General features: G+C 38.7%; 1 protein-coding gene across 1 annotated transcript in view; it reads left to right on the top strand.

The window, feature by feature from the left end:
• Window positions 1-18,092, top strand: part of LARGE1 (LARGE xylosyl- and glucuronyltransferase 1) — a 267,698-nt gene that overhangs the window by 106,658 nt on the left and 142,948 nt on the right. The window lies entirely within an intron of this gene.

An 18,092-nucleotide genomic window follows, 5' to 3' on the forward strand; every position in this document is an offset into this window, starting at 1 on the left:
CGTATCAGAAAATTGGAAGTTTTAGCATTAGTGTCAGTGGACTTTTTTCAGAAAATCTTGATGGGTGGTGAGGTGGAAGGTTTATTTACTTGTCTATTTTTAAACCTTTAGGGAGCTACTTGTCAATTTTTCTCTACCATTAGCAGGGCTAAGTATATTTTTGCTCTCACTTATTGCCTGAGATTCTACATAACTCCACTGTGGCTGTTGTGAGAGCCTGGAGAATATCACCAATTATTTTGAAACTCGTGATGTGAGTTTCAAATCAGTACTAGTGATGTCTAGATGCTTCACCATTGTTTCCTGTTAAGAGAGTTCATTATTATCTGGTTCTCCTGGATGATTGGCAGTGGTTGGCACAAGGACTGGGTATGTGTGTCTGCACTCCCAGCTCCACTGCAAATTAAAATTTCATCAATGTGTTCTTGGAGAAGCTTTCAAGGCTCTTCTCAGCATGCTTCACAATACACGGATCAAAATCCTCCTTAAAAACATGAGCTAAATTCACATGAGCTGCCTAGGTCCCTACATGGCAGCCCCTAAGTTAAAGAGGGAGATGAACAGCTCAGACCATTTTCTATCTGGCAGCCTGACCTCAGCTGCTATGTGCTTCGAGGAGGAGGAGGGTGGCCTTGCTAAATTCAGCACACTACCACTGGCAATCTGAAATAGCCCATGGCTACCAGCAGGCATGGGCAGTCTGAAATAGCCCAGCAGCCTTTCTAGCACATCACAAGTAGTTAAGTATCAGAAGGGAGGCTGTTTCTGCTGGACACTCACAGAGTTTTTCTCTGCCTTCACAGTGGCCAAGAGGGAGGGACAAAGCCAGGAGAGAGATGCTGCCTGCTCCCCAGTGCAGCCAGAATTCTGGATGAGGTCTCCCACCTTTGCCATGCCGGTGGCACTTTGGCCACGTTCTGGCCTTCAGGGATTTGGGAGGAGGGAGCCACGCAGAGGAGCTCTGAAGCTCGCTGGTTTTTAGCAGCTCTAACAGATGTATGGCAATGTGCTGTGCTTTGGCAGCAGCCAGCAGCAATGCTGTCACTTGCCAAGACAATTGGCAGCAGATGGCTTTGTCCAATCCTGCCCTGAAATTCATTAAAGCTAAAAAGGATAGAGTATTGTGCTTGGAGCTGATTCCTCGCAAGAAAATGAGATTCCTTGTATTCTGGTTTTGTAAGTTGTGGATTTCACAAGTGTTGAGATGAGCTTATTACATAGCCTTCTCTCCAAGCCCAGAACCATGGTCATGCAAAAATGAGAAAAGTTCAGTTGTATTTTTCAGTGATATCAAAGGCAGATTTTCTATATTTACTATAGCTCTTAGGGTAACTTTTTAAAGTGGATCACAGCCGAGGAAATTTTGGACCCACAGTTCTTGATCTGTTTTTTGTACAACTGTGTGTCCAAATCTTTATTTTGGCAGCTGACCCCATGATGAAAACAATACCACATTCCAGCAGTACATGCCATCTGTGATAACTTTTAAAATAAATTTTTTGCTGCAAAATAGCAAGTGCTTAATGTAGTCTCTTCTCCAGCTTTTCTTCTATATTGATAACCAAAATTCTCATATGAGTTAGAACTACTGGTCTTCATGGAACTTAGTGAGAAAAAACAGTAAAAGAAGGATAATACAGAAGATGCCCAATTTATGCTCTTTTAATGCTAACCTGAGCCTTACAGAATCTTCTATCTCTGTAATGCTTTTAGTTTTGTTTATAAAATATGTTCCTGTAAGTAATAGCAATAAATGCCAGAAAACCATGCAGTGATCTTTGTCTCTACCATTCTTGCCACTACCTAAAGCCAGGCAGTCTATACCTATTTCTTTCTTATAGTTGCTCTTTCTTTAAGGAAAAAAGTAACAGACCGTCACAAATTAATATCATTGTTGGCCATTGTCTTTTTAACTGAGGTGAAAAATTGTCCTTATGCTTTCAAAAGCTTGAAAAAAAATCTGAAAACTCAACCAAATATTTTGGAAAATATGTAATCTGAAGAAAAAAAAGCAAATCAGTGATTTTGGGTATCCAGTCGTTTTTGTGCTTGGATTAAATGCTGTTAATATAAAAAAATAAATCTAGTATTTAAAAAATGTTTAGAAAGCTAAACTGGCTGAACAATTTGGAATAACTTGCTAATTTGTGTTAAAATTTAGGTATTAACTAAAAAGACACAATTTTTACCATCTATTTTGAAAGTCTTGAAGACTTTATTTTGACTAAGAATTTGCTTTTCAGTTGTACTCAGGTGATTTAGGAGCTGGGGAAATATACCCACACAACAGGTTCAAAAGTATCTGAGGAATTTAAGAAGATGACCACAGCCTAGTTGTTCTTGTAGCTAATGACTGCCATTCTAAAAATCCCACTCCATTGCCCAAGCTTTATTTATATGTTAAATTGCTGGTGATTAAAAAATGCTATTTATAGAAATCTAAAGGAAGGAATGTGTAAAATACTACAGTGGTCTAAGGAGTATTTTCTCAGAGCACCTCCCCAGCAGACAATCATTTGTATGTTGTACTGGTGAAGCATTTCCAGCACGGAGGCATCTGCACTAGTAAAAAACCCTCTCTATATTGATATAATAAGCTGCTTCCCCACAATGAAATGTACTGCTGGTGAACATGATTTCCTTTTTCTGGTGTAACTGTATGTACTCACAGTGCTTCCACAGGGATAGCAGTTCAGTCAGGGATTAAACATTTTCATACCCCATTTCATGGCTCAGGAAGTCTCTCTGGAAGCTTAGGTGTACTGCCTGAAAGCCTGAAAAATCCCCTAAACAAGGATTTGGTTGTTTGCTTGTTACCAAATAAGAGGACTTTTAATATAATAATATAAAATGATTACAGATTTTTGTTTTGTTTTTAATTTTCCTGAACTCTGTTGGGAAAAAAAAAAGGTACTCTAAGGACCTCCTATTGTATTTAGAACTAGTGAAGTGAACAGGGAATGTTTTCATTTTAATCAGTATTCTTACTTAAGAAGAAATTAATGAACTGTTCTTCCAAAAATCTTTTTGTTAGTATTTCATATCCACAGTGCACATTTCATTTGTGAGGCTGCTTGTTATTCTTCTCTAAAATATGGCATAACTGCTTCATGGTAGCACAAAAAGTTCTGTTCTGATTCTGAAATTTCTGAGCACGGGCAGCCTCAGAGCCACTGTGATGAATGGAGCAGCCTAAAACTAGGCTACATTTATCAAAACTCACACTTAAGAGCTGAGTGAATTGCTTAGGTCTGTTACCTGCACAAAGGAAATGATCACTGTCTCATTTATTAAAATAGGAAAGAGTGTTCAAATTTCAATTTTGGCAGGATTTTCATTATCAATATAATAGATGTAAGGCAGAAATTAACATCTTCCAAGTCAAATTGTTGCAGTACACATTGAAATAAAAACTGGATATAGTCAAGTCCTTCAGTAGCAGCCATGGGCATAAAAAAGCTTGTTTCAGGTTTTTGGATTTTCTCCCCTCCCTTCAGCAGCCCTTGTGTTTCCTGAGGCTTGTGTGCTCACAGAGCATTGGCAGGTGCCTGCCCGTCAGAATGGATTTAGAATAAGTCTTGGGGATAGCATGTTCAAAAGAATATTAAATCTCACGTTCAAGTGCAAAGTTAGTCTGTTAGGACTTTATTTTTAAAGCCATTTAAGCAATTGGAATAAGGATAGATTCCTAAAAGTGCACCTACTTGCATTTTCTTTGAAATCTGTGCCTCTCAGGCTCCTCAGTGACTATTTCTTATAATGGAATGTGATTCTAGAGATCTATGTGATCTTCAAGACCTTATTTTTTTATGAAATGGTAGAAAGGCATAAAAAAAAATTACTGAATATAGCATTTAATTGCAAAGTAACCAACACAGGGGATTTTAAAAATTAAATAATACTCGTCTTCTCCATCACCTCAATAGAAACAATAATTGTGAGTGCTTTTCTATCTCATTATTCTTCCTTCTCCCAGTCTACACTGGAATTAGGAATGAGAAACAAGAAAAAAAAGAGAAAAAGAAAACTAAAAAGTTTTTGATTGCTAGACTTTCTTGACAGCTGGGGAATAAATTAATTTCAAATTAAGATAAAAATATAGATTTGGCAGAGCAAGCTGTTCTGGGAAAGAGTTCTCAATCACTGTCTTAATAATTTTGGCCTACTCAATGCGTGGTAGGATTCTCCCTCATCTGAATTATAAAGGGAGTCACCACTGCTTTTACTGACGTTAGTAATTTTCTTTTTCTCTCAAAGAAAGTGCTGATGAAGATGTCACTTCTTATGGAGAATTGCTCTTCTATAAATATATCCATTGGTTTAGTTTTATTTCTCATACCTCTGAGTAAGTCAACATTACAAAAGCTCGAGGTACTCGTTTTCTAGGATTTCACTGTCCCCTGAAACTAGGATAGGTGAGTTTAGTAATAGATGTGCTCTTGAGGTTTCCCTAAAATTAAAAAGTCTGAAGAGTTTGTGTGCTGTGGGTTTTTTTGCTGTTTTTTTTTTTAACAGCAAATTAACCAGAAGTCTACCAGATGTTTTTCCTTAGTGAAATGGAAATTAAGGTCAGCATCTGCCAGCATCTGCTATGCTTATCTCAAACCCAGTAGGTATTTTTGACATCTTTGTCTTAACAGCTCCATTTTTGGGTTTTTATTACGTTTTTTTATTTTTCTGGTTGATGTTCTCTATTTTAAATTGGATTTGTGCCTCCTTCTTGCTATTTTCATTTTACAAAGTGAGATATGAAATGTGACCTCCTGTTACTGATTTTCACGTTTCTCAGAGCAGCGCTTCACTGCTCTCTGCATACTCCATTGCACTAATAGTTTAAGCTCTTTTTCCTGAAGACATATATAAGCCCATCACTGTACTGTGCCCTGGGTTCAAAATTCTCCAAGCACTGAAATTCAATTGGCAAGATACATTCATTGTGATTTATTGGTGGTCAAAAAGGGAACAATTTGCAGAGTGCCCTTTATGCTACCCTTGTGGCACAGGAGCAAAGTGTTCATACACCACTTGAAAGTGCCATTGCCTTAGCTGTCCTAACCTGCAGTGCCCATGAAGCCATCATGTTACTGCATTTCCAGAAATGTTGCAGCTGAACTGATAGCAATTCCAGATGGATGTTTTTATTTCCCTCTAGAAGCCTTTAATAGACATGTACCATACATGCAGCAGTTCCATATGCTCCATAATGTCCTATTTTGACCCCAGTGAATCAGTTCCCAAGAGAGACAGAAGTCTCCAGTTGTGAATTTTTCTCCATTTCTTCCTGATCCATTTTTTGTTGTTCCCAGTGACATAAGTCTGCTTTACTTGTCATGGATCTTATTTTCTAAGACTTGCAAGTGGCAGCTCTGCTGTGACTGTATGGCAAACCTTCTTTTTCTTTCTTGAGCTGCAGAAATTTGAGTCTTTAAAATATTTCTGGTTTTGGTCCCAGCATAGCCTTTGAGAGCAGCCCTGCTCAGGAAAAGTGTGTGCCACTGTCGTTGAAAGCATGCAACTGAAGGCAAATTCCCGTAGGCTGTGCTCCACTCATTTAGGATGTTTATACTCACTGCCTGTGCTTCTGCTATCCCTTCTAAGGGGCTGCTGCATTCTCTTCCTGCATAAGTTTGTAACATTTGTGATAAAACCAGTATTTAAGTAGTCTGTGTTAAAAATAGTCCTTTCTTTATGATGGGAAGAGTGCTTCCTTAAGCACTTGTAGCATGGCACTGCAGATTGTCAGGCTAGTGCCCTGCAAACTGGAACCATTGTTAGGGCTTGCATCTCTCCTGGTATTACATACAGGAGTGCTTTTTGCTTTTATTTGTGCTGTACACATGTGAGGCAAATGAAGGCAGAAGTATTCTGGTATTTCATAACTTACACTTGCTTATGCTTGAAATTCTTGTATTCATTCCACGTTGTACTTTTAGGTATGGCATGGCATAGTATGGTATTGCTATGTTATGGTATCTGGAGGAGCAGGAGATAAAAGCATTATTAGGATTTCATTTTTTTCCTTTTTGGCCAGGGATTTTACCTGTGGCAGTACCACAAGCTACATCCCTGTTCTCTAAAGCACTATGTTCCTTTTCTTTCACCCATGCAGCTCCAATTCTGAGAATTACAGAACAAAATAATGTTTTCCTTACCGTCCTTCATCTACACTTATCTTGAGAATTTGGTTATGTATCTCTCTGTTAAAGAGAAAATGAGTGAACAGCCTGCAGAGCACTAGCAAATAATCCTGATTAGTTTTATCCCTGAACATGATTTTTGTCAGTCGAAGCTATGCAGAATTGACTGTTGGTAAGTAAAAGAGATTTGTTATCATTTTCTTACATATTTCTCTTATAAGTAGACCATCATTAGTAGGATAAAAATAATTTTTGTCTGCTTCATCTTAAAACCCATAGCTGCAATTCTCAGTCGTACCTATAGCTCAGTGCCACCTTTAGATTTAATTCATGGAAGGAAAAGCAAATAGGGAAAGAAAAAAGGAATGTAAAATAAGTGTTAACAGTACCTCTGTGGTGTCTACTTCACAGGTTTTATGGTAAAATGTACTTGCTGTAATTGGTTTTTTGCTGTGGTGATTACAAACCAGCCAGGATTAAGAGAGGAAACAAGCATTCTTGAGTTGACAAAACAGCCGGAAAAGCCATTCCACAACAGATACAGGAACATTTTGAGCCATAACTGTTTCAGAGTTTTTTAGTGACTGCTAGTAATAGGCTCTCCAAAGAAAAAAAATTACTCCCACCTTCTACAGCCACTGTGTCACTGGGGGAAGTGTGCCCACTTGAGCAAGCACTGAGTTTCGTGCAATGTCATAGAATATTTGAAAGTGAAGGCTCAAGCTGTTCTGTTTTAGGTTGCATTTATAGATGAATGTCTATCTAGAGTCCTCACCTATAGTAGATGCTTTATATCTTGAATATTTCTGTCACTTCATACCCTACTTAATTACTTTCATTCTTCCCTAATTGAGTTTGGGTTAATAACTTTGATAACTCAGACACCATCTGGCATGGGAATACAGATTTCACAAGAAGAAAGCAGTAAAATTGCACTTGAAGTTCAGCAGTATTTCTTCCCTTTCTCTTTTTAAGAGAAATAATCAAAACCAGGCATGAAAATATTGTCATTTCACAGTTTTCAAAGAATCCTGAGCCATACCAAATCTAGTGATGTATAACTACAGAGTGTACCTTAGAATTCCTCACAGATGCTCATTCTGTTAAATACAAAAAAATAATAACATGGTTGTGGCTATGTGACTGAGGCTTGAAATTAAGCTTATTTTCACATCTCTTGTGTGCAGCTGATAAAAGCCAGTTGGTTAGATTAGATATACCTGGGCTGCTCAGTTTGGAAGGTATGAATTCATTACATAGGCATTTTACACTGGTTAAATCCATAGAGCAGGATCAGCATCAGCATATTATGAGGGATTACAGTCTGCACAGCCACACAGAGGATGGAGATAGAATTTGCAGAATTTCAAAATGAAAAAAAGGAATTGGGGATGCTGGGCTCTGAAATCAAGGCATTAAGGATCATCAGGACTTGATTATGAACCAGATGCAAAAGGCTTGAACAAGAGAAGCAGAAAAAGGTGGTGGTGGTGAATCAAAAATGGAAAAGGCACAGCTGTGAAATTAAATACATGGTAATTGATATCTAACAGATTTGGAGGTTTATATGCTTGGCAGAGTTAAACTTCAGCTTTTTAAGCGCTACAGTGGGACAGAGTAGAAGTGATAGCATTTTACCTTCATTTGAGCATTCTTCCCTGCAGTCTGGACACCTTTTAAATGCTCAGTTTGGAGAACGAGAGAACCCCATTATGTGTACTAGGGAGAGATCAGTGAAAATAACTTTTTTCAGTACAAAACTTTGCCTGCAAAGCCCTCTCAAGGATAATTCTAAAAAAACCCCAAACCCTCAAGAACTCATATTGATGATAAATACTTGATAATTTTGTGTATTTATGTATCAGGTATAATTCTGCAGTCTTGAAACTTCTACTGAAGATTATTAAAAGGTATTTATGCTCCTTTAAATGCCTGACAACTCTGAGGATTGTCTTTTCTCTCTTTTGGCTGAATTGATGGCTGCACCATAGCTGTCACAGACTTGTTACAGGTGCTGGCCCTTCCATTTACCCATCCTACGTGACGTGTCTGCTGTCATGGTTAAGCACAAGGCATTTGAACAATCCTAACAAACATTTTGCATTGCTAGTTCAAAAGGCATAATTTCGTATATCTAAAATTTTAAGTTTTTAAGAGCTTTGTCTTCTGATTTTTTCATCATGATTGGTGATGTTTTTTCAGCTTCTGCTGCAGGGATGAAAGTGAGATTTTAATGCAAAAGAAATAAGCAAATAGCACTGATACTTTCTCATGTAACTCCAAAATTTGACTTTCCAATACATTTAAAATATTGCAAGACTTTAAATATACAGTTTTAATACAACTTTCCCTGTTGATTGGATGCAGTCAGATTATTCAAGAAAAGAAAGAAAAGCATTGTCTGATGGAATTCACAATAAATATTTGTGCTCATCAAATAAGAAAACAAATCATTTCCATAGAAGTTGCTAGTATAAGGTGCTAGTGTGAATTTTAAACATGTACCTGCTGAAGTTACAGTTTCTCAAAAGAGGGACGACTGTCTCTCAAAACATAAGAAATCACGTTCAAATGTCTTGTCTTTTGGAACTTTCCCATAAGGGACAGGATACATGTTATATAATGTTAGATATACAGGATCTTCTTCAGAGGAGAGCATAATGTAAGGGCTGGCATAACTCAATATCTGTACTGTTTTCATGATAGTTAAGACTACAAGAAGACATAATTTAAGAAGTAAACCTGGTAGTAATAGGGCTATAAAGTGTTCTTAGTCTGTTGCCTGCCTCAGTTTTTTTTCTGGGTAGATGGTCATAATTTAGAATGGAGAAGTCCATGACTCTTTATTTAAAGTAATGGTATGTATTGCAGCAGCCTGTTCTTAAAGAGAAAAGAAATGTGATGGAAACAATGTTCTTTAGCATTCAGTCCTCAACTTTATCCTTTGTCAGTTCTTAACAGCTGATTCCCATGTCTAGATTACTTCAGATTTATATGGAATACATAATTAAAAATATTGAGTAAGATCCTTCCCTTTTCCTGAAACAAGATGGGGGGAGGTGAGAAAGGATTCACCTTTTCCTCTCTTCTTTTTTTTCTCTCATGTTGTTTCTTCTTTTGCTTGACCTTTAAAGGACTTTTACAGTTGCAGAGTTTTTGTTATGTAGCTTTCTCTTGTTTTTTTCGTGTCTGATTGTTCTTTAGGCATAATGTGTGTTAATCTGAGTTTTTCAATATGAAACAATTTTGGTCAAGTCTCTGTCTATTCCACGTAGATGATAAGATAAAAGATATTTCAAATGGTAGAAGTGAATAAACCTGTAATTACACTAACAAAGGAAGATGGAGAGATACTTTTAGTGAAAATCTTTCAACAGAATAAAGGACAATTGTAAGATTGTAATTGACCTCTAGACACAACACAATACAATAATTTTTGTAAATGCCTCCAGCTTTGTCTTCCCTTTCCTGCAACACGAAAATTTGTCATAGATATCAATTAGTTCATCGTTTACATCATCATACAAAGGCGATGGCCATTGGCCCTGCATCCAGTCTACTTCACAAAAGCATCTTTAAAAACACTACGTTGTCTGTACTTACTAAAGAGGTCTCAGACAGCATACTTTTGAGGGGAACACGTGGAAGTAATGAAAACTTGGGAAACTAGAGATGTATTTGAGAAAGAAAAAGAGGAAATGTTTACTTAGAAACATGCAAATCTTGTCAATATTGAGCACTACTGCTCTAATTGAGTAGGGCAACTTTATTTTATAGTAGTAAATAAGGATGTCAGTAGGGCTTAACCTCAGTGTTGCCATACACAAGAGTAGGCATATTCTTTAGAAATCTAGTTTAGGATCCTAAGTGTACATTAAGATGTTTCTGTGCACTGCAGCAGAAACGTGAATTAGTCTCAAAGATACCCCTCATCTGTTACAAGACAAACCCTTAGTAAGCAGAACAGCTGAGTCTTACTCCCAGTTCGCTGTTTTTAACCTTAATAAACTTTTGGCTGCTTGAAAATGAAAAATCTCCTTTGCTTGCTTCTTAGGAAGCTCAGCAGGTTTGTGATGGGGCACAGGGGACGTGGCCCACATTCTGACCTAGCACAGTACAGCACTGGGTGTGCCTGTGGTGCAAGATACAAATGGCTAACACCACCGTGCTGTAGGTGTGCACATACCATGCAGGGTTAGACCTATGCTTGTTCTCATCAGTCACCAAGTTTTGCCTTTTGCTTACTTGAGACAGGATTATGTTCCTGATATGCTGGCTTCGCTTTTGTAACAAAACAAGAATATAATAAAAAAGAGTAACTTCCTCATGTATTATAGGAAACTTAGGTCACTTAAAGAAATTAAATCTCTGTCCACCTGATAGAGCTATCAGGTATATCTGATAAAAAATCAGTTCTTACAAACTTGCTATATCTTTGTAGAAGGAGCATTTTTAATATATTAAAGCTAAATGCTTTTTAAAAGGTAAATGATGAGTAAGTTAATCTAAAAAAGTGGTTCCATATTATATGTCAGTAGAATCTGATCACCAGAAATACATTGTAGCCCTAGGATAGATATTTGGCCATACTGAAGCTAATTCTGAAAGAACTTCCATGAACATCTCATTGCTGTTTAATACAATTTTAACTTTTGCAAATAGTCTAACTAGTTGCCCTTAGCTAATTTATGTACTGTTGTTGTGAGGGTATTTCTTCTGTCATGACTTATTTTTACATCTACTATTTTAAAATGATGTATGTTTCATTTCTGATATCATAGCCATGACATGTAACCTACCATCTGCATCACTGCTGTTTCTTTCCTCTGCAAAGTGTGTTAGCAAATTTGCTGTATATAGTACATGACGTTCTGGTATGACATTTTTCTTCATGAGGAGGACAGGAAACTAACTCCTAAGTTATTCTATCTCTTGTCATAAGTGAAGATAAATGTCATAACACTGATCAGCCTTCATGTGTCCTGAATATGCAGTTATTTACATTTTCCCTTCACTTTTCTTTGGGACTGAAGTGGCTGTAATGACAGGCGCAGCAAATGAAGTGCTGAGAATGTGTGGGGAGAAAAGAAGACTCAGTATTGAAAGATGTTAATAACTTTTGCAGTGTTGTCATCAGAGGAGTAACACTGATGTCTGCTTGTGTAATCTTCAGATACATTTATAAAGAGCAATCACTGATTGGAAAATTTGTTCTTTGCTGCTTGACTTTATATATATATGCTCATATCTGTTGTTGTTGACTTGAGCTCTATGAGATTTGAAGGTTTTTACAGATCTTGGTACTACTAAGGAAGAAATGCTGTGGTGCAGAATTTAGATGTTTTTACTTATTTATCCTTGAACAATCCTTGATGCTCAGTCAATGTTCAGTCTCCTTTTTTAGCAGCCTCAATCAAAATACCAGCACATGGTTCTCTGATGGCATCTCTGTGCCAAGGGAGATTAAGGGATATAACAAGCTTTTGAGGAGGTTTCAGCATCACCAACCAGCCTGAACTAATACTGCAGCATTTCTGTGTATGTGCTGAAAGTCCATATTTGAGATAGTATGTAACACTGCTACCAGGTGACTTCCAGCAAGGCTCACAGATTTTACTATTAACTAAATCTTGAACTATGACTTAAAGGAGAGTGGCTTTCCTAGAGGCTGACCACCTGCATTGCCTGAGACCTCGCTTTTTCAGCCTATCTGCCATGTTTAACTAAAGCCAAACTTCTGGTTTGCTTTTGCTTTACATTTTTTATCCTCAAATAAATAGATCTTTTGCTTTACTATTCATTGATGCTGGATAAAAAAAAACCATTCAGGTCTGTTAATAGTAAGCCTACAATAGACTCAAACCAAAGTGATAGAGTAGCTATATGGAGGCACAGTTTTGTTACAGATTCCATAAAAGTCTTCCCGATTGTTTTTCATGTTTCATTATCCCTAAAGGGACTGTGCCTCTGAACTCCTTGGGTATTAAGCAGATGTGGGCATGTATTGTCAGTCATGGAATTATGAGCATGTGGAGAACTGAAGAGATAAATGTAATCTACACATGATGTGTGTTTATCTGTATTCTTGACATTACAGTTAATCAGGGGGGCATGGCTGTTACTGATGACCAAGTATCACATTCAGGAAATGAAATTCTGATCTGGAGGAAGTAAGCTGAGAAAAAGCTTAACAGAGAATCACATAATGATACTGAATTTTCCTCCACATGTGGAAATCACTGGGAACTAATGGACCAAATCTGGAGTTACTGAGTGTCTTTCAAGGTGACCAGGCTACCTTGTCACAGATCAGTTGTTACACGGTTTTTGGGTTGTAAGGAAGCCAAGGTAAATGTTTAGAGGAATGTGCAAACTGTCTTTTGTATTATTCTTATTCTGGTTGAAATGAATTTTTTCTTTTGTGCAGGGTTAGGAATGTTTTCCACTGTAGCTTGTAGATGCCAGTGTGTGCAAGTGCATTTCTTCTGAATGGTTGGCCTGATGAGGGTGAGGAAGGATATGCAAAGCAGACTCTCTTGCCCAGGTTCCCCAAATCCAAGAGCTGTACAATCAGGAAATGCATTATAGCATCCATTGTTGCTTCAGCAGGGAAAGCGTGCTTTACATATGCAAATACTGCTCAGAAGTTTAACTTAATAATTATCAGCTGGAGCCTCTATTGATGAGCAGCTGAGGCTAATCATCAGCAACAGAATTGGAATTAACTGCTACTAGACTTGCATTGAGCATGCTTCTCTCTAGCTTGTGGTTACTGTGGCAATTGTAGAAACACAGATATAGATATTTTCTAAGATTATATGTTCTTATTTCTTGTACTTTCTGTCCTTCTAAAAAATACTGTGAAATGATGTATTTTAGGCTTTTCCCCTTCTATCTCTTCCACAGTTTATTACTGAGCAGGATCCAACGTAGAATAGCTCCAGTCTTTTACATCCCACTGCCATGAATGATAGTCACAGTGCTGTGTATACAGCTGCAGTGACACATTTGGGCACATGCTTTACCTCAGAGAGCTGTAATGCCTGCCTGCTGCTGATTATACATTCTGCTATACCAGGGCCAGTAGTAACCTTAACACAAAGCTCACACCTGAACTGAGAGGAATTACCAGGGTGTAAGATATCCAAATGGTTAATGAAAAAAAAAAGCTGCTGCTTCTCCATAGGAAATTTTCAGATTAACAAATCCCATTGTTTTCCCTCCCACTCCTACTGTACACCAGGGAAATTCATCTGGCTACAAATACTTACCCTGCAGATATCATTCATATGCCTTTTCCTAAGTGTGCTTTATTATTCACATCACACTCCTACAGGCCCTCCACAGCTTCCCTTCTAATTATTCCCTGCTTGCCCATTCCTATGAATAACCAGTGGCATTCACCCACATTCTGCCATTTAAGGCATTTAGTAGTCCATCCTACTAGGAATTGGATTTCACATTTTCTAGGAGGTGCCACAATTTATTTAAATTCATCCAGATTGAAACTCTAAAGATTTATAATTGAGTTGCAGAAGGTTTCAGCTTCAGGGCACAGGCACCCACCAGGCAGTGGTTTGTCTCTACCCCTGTAGTGAAGGTGGTTAGAGGGGAATGCTTTAGTGCAGAGGCGATTGGGCTGGCTCAGACCAGCTTAAACTGAGTTGGATGTGCTGCACTGCAGGAGGTGAGGAGCACTGTGTGACCCTCTGGGTCAGCTTAAGCTGTGGGAATGGTAACTTCTAACTGAACAGGGATTTATGTCTGTAACTGACCTGAAAGGGCTCATTTATTTGTACCCCACGTGTATACTGCTAATTGTGATGAGGTTGTATGACAGAATGTCAGTGCTAAGGGACAGCCAGTCATTGCCTCTGTAGAGAAGTGTGTTTGCCAAAAATCCTATAGGCAACATCTCACAGCCTAGTAGCGTGGTCAGAGGACAGAAGGGGCATTGACCCTCTCCTCCTGTCGTGGGATGCTCTGCAGTGTACTTGCTGAGTGTTGTTGTAGATTTCCCTGCAATTCGCCTTCAGGGTCTACCCATGTGAGTCTCTCTGGCTGTCACATTGGCAGTCTTGACCTGCCTGCAAAGCTTTTGAAAAGAGAATACCCCTCTACCTTTGAGGAGATGGAGCTTCCTTTTCTGCTCTTTCTCCCCTGCTTCGCAACTGCTAAAGAAGTGGTTTGCCAAAAAAACAACATCTTTACAGGAATGGGACTTGGAGAAAATAACAATTTGTCAAGAGCACAGATGGCTTATTTAGAATCTAATAGGTATTAAGACATTATTTTCCCCAGGCTTTACTCCTGATATTGATAATGTGTTATCTTTGCCAAGTTCCCCTCTTGATAACATGTTATCTTCGTCAAGCCAAGTCCCTGATAAAATCTTATTTTCCCTCAGTGCTCACTCTGATAAGATACTATTTTCTTACATCTCTGCTGCCAGTGGAAAGGAGGGAAATGTTATTTTTAGTCCTTTTCTTGAAGAGGCATGTATATTGCCAAAGCAATGCAAAACAAGGAAAGAAAGAATGAGAAGAACGAACAAAAAAAAAGTTATTGTATTCTAGACAAGGAAATGAACAAATATTTTAAGACTCACAGCCCCTTGTTTTGAATATGCTAATAAACCAACATTCATAACTAGCAAATGAGCCAATATTTCTTTTGAAAAAATAAGCTATTTTTAAAAAGTCACATCTGTTTCTAAGAAGAATATTTATGTTTAGATTTTCTTTCCCTGTTTCTTCCTGCATTCTGTTGCTTCATGCTTTTTCTTTACCTGTGTCTTTTACTGTTTACCATCCCTATTAGAGAATCCCTATCAGAATCACATTTGCTCAGCCAGCCCATAAACAGCTCTCTGCAGTTCTGCATCACAGTGCCATCATTGATGGCATAACTGCAAACGCCTTCTGAAACACAGCCCCTTCCTCATTTTCTCCATTTAGTTAATTTAAGAGACTGGATGTCGTGCCATGAACAAGGCAGGTGACAACTTTGTAATTTATGAAGTTAGATTTGCCCCGAGGAATTGTTTCTGTCTCTGCCACCAAGTTCATTACATGGTGTTCATAATACAAAGATATTGCAAGTGGCTGCTAAGCACTTTTCCTCACATTTCCTGGATTTCCAACTTGCAGACTTCTGCATTACAGAAATGTTAAGCTTATACCTGTTGCATATGTAGCTGTCCTCTGAAAAATTGTAGTGCAGAAAAGGTGATTATTTGTTGAAAAACTGTATCAGACCCATCTCAGCATCCGAAAATGATATTTTCTGTGAGTGTTAAGGACTCCAAATCTTCTTCCTTGACTGTAAAAGAGGGGCTGATAGTACCACCTTTCCTTTAAATAACTTTGAAAATTATATTACTGATCCCTGTGCTGTGTTAAAATACATAGTAATGAACATCGAAGGCCAGTGAGGGAATAAATAAGTCTTTTTTTAATAACAGAAATATGTATGTGTGGTCCCAAACAGAATGATGAGCTGAAACAACCTGCTAAATAGATGTGATCACCATCCATCCTATGCACACAGTGATGCTGATATTCTTTGGAAATAAAGCAATAAAGATCATGTAGTTAATGATCTTGTCAGCAGACACAAGGGAATGACATCAAAGATTGAACAGGAGACCATCATTCTCACATTTCCAAACTTCTAAGTGTTTGACTTCAGTGGATGCTTGACCCTGGCTGGACACTAAGTGCTCACCAAAGCTGATCTATCATTTTCCCTCCTCAGCTGCACAGGGGAGAGAAAATATAATGAAGAGTGCATGGGTCAGGACAAAAACAGAAAGAGGTCGCTCACCAATTACTGTCACAGGCAAAATAGGCTCAACTCAGGAAAACTAATTCTATTTATTACCAATCAAATTACGGTAGGGTAATGAGAAATAAAACTCAATCTAAAAAACCCACTTTATTTCCCACCTTCTTCCCAAATTAAATTTACTCCTGATTTTCTCTCCCTTCTTCCTTGTAATGGTGCTGGAAAACAGGGAATAGGGGTTGTGGTCAGTTAATCACATGTGGTCTCCTTGCTCCTGACACTCTTCCCCTGCTTCAATGTGGAGTCTCTCCCATGGGAGACAGTCCTCTACAAACTTCTTCCAAGAGAGTCCTTCCCTTGGGCTGCAGTTCTTCATAAATTGCTGCAGCATGGGTCCCTCCCATGGGGCGCAGTCCTTCAGGAACACACTGCTCCAGGGTGACATCCCTACACAGGGGTCACAAATCCCACCAGCAAGCCTGCTCTAGTGTGGGCTTCCCTACAGGTCACAGCCTCCCCTGGGCATCCAGTTTCTCTGGCATATGCTCCTCCACATGCACCTGGGGACCTCCGTGGACTGCAGGAGTGCAGCCGCCTTGCCACCATCTTCCCAGAGCTGCAGGGAAATCGTAGCTCTGGAACCTAGAGCACCTCCCTTCTGCACTGACCTCGGTACCTGCAAAGTTGTTCCTTTCATGTTCCCACTCCTTTCCTCTCTGGCTACAATTGCTTCTGTGTAGTAACTTCTTACCCCATCTTTGTGGTTGCCCCATAGGCAACCACTGTTTCTGATGGGCTCAGCCTTGGCCAGCAGCAGGTCTATCTTGGAGCCATCTGGCTTTGGCTCTCTAGGACATGGGCAAAGCTTCCAGGAGCTTCACACAAAGGTCACCCCTGGAGCCCTCTGCTCTCAAAACCTGGCCAAGCAAACTCAATGCAGTTTGCAAGTCTGGTGTTCTGTGGGTGAAGGGTTTCTGTGTATGATATGTTTAATTTCTGAATCCACTGATTGTAGAGGGCTATTTAGTAGAGGCGTATTTTGTTCAAGGGAAGGAGACTGAGAAAGCCATCTTCCTGTATATGAACAGCAGGCAATAACGTGATTCTTCAAGTAAGGCTGACCTACAGTGGAATTGAATGGTTCAGGTTTGGGTTCAATAAACCATGTTAATGTGTTCTTAAGTACCCTTAACAGCAGTGGAATTGAACACAAATTTAGTACTTAAAGAACACACTGAAGTTCCTAAGTGCAATTAGTATTGACTGAGTCTTAAGCCCCATGGTTGATTGGCATCTTCAGTTCAAACAGTCTCTTCTAACTAAATAACATTTAACACATATTGTCCATGCCAAATCGTGAGATGGACTTCATAATAATGGGAGAAGTTCTTCTGTCACAGCCAAGGAAACTTGTTTGGACTGTATGAAAAGTCTTGGTTGTTATTTCTTGTGCTCTGTCAAGTGGACATCAGCCTTCAGTGCACCTACTGTGACATCTTTCAGTGTTACAACTTTCTACCTCTGATACATGAAAAGCTTGAGCTTGTGTGAGAATAGGCACTTTGGGATGCCTTAGCACTTACTCATGGAGGCACATATCTGAAGTACTGAAGTGTCAGCAGAAAGGACTCCATTCATAGCTGCCCAGATAGCCAGGACCTACCAGAGTAGCCAGCTGAGCAGAAGTGCATGGAGTACTAAGGTGTTGGGTTGTTATAGCTGAGCTAGAACTCCAGAATAGAAGGGATAGTTTATCTGCTTAGACCAGGCTTTTATGTCTCTGTAGTCCTGACTGAAGTCTTTATTTTTCTTTTCCCTTAATGTCCATGGAGTTCTCCACAATGGCCTTTATGTGGGAAAAAATAATTGTGCAATGAACTTGAAATTATTTTGTGGTCTTATAATGAGGAGAGTAATAAGCATGGTTGCCTGCTATACCATTTCTTTTTGCAAAATACTGGCTTTTGGTTAAAATTCTTATACTGTGAGTCTTCAGAGTGGGCACAGATAATATGAATTTTCAAATGTTAACAAATGTGAAATAGGGGAGTATCTTGTATCTGTAGTCAGGCTGAAACACCATCTCTGGGCAGTATAACTTCCTCTTACCTAAGAAGTAGCCTAGAGTTCACTGCCATTAGTTAATTTTAAAGGCTTTGCATTTTATTA

Source organism: Sturnus vulgaris, chromosome 5 (assembly GCF_052056855.1).
Source record: "Sturnus vulgaris isolate bStuVul1 chromosome 5, bStuVul1.hap1, whole genome shotgun sequence".
In the NCBI taxonomy this organism is placed as follows: domain Eukaryota; kingdom Metazoa; phylum Chordata; class Aves; order Passeriformes; family Sturnidae; genus Sturnus; species Sturnus vulgaris.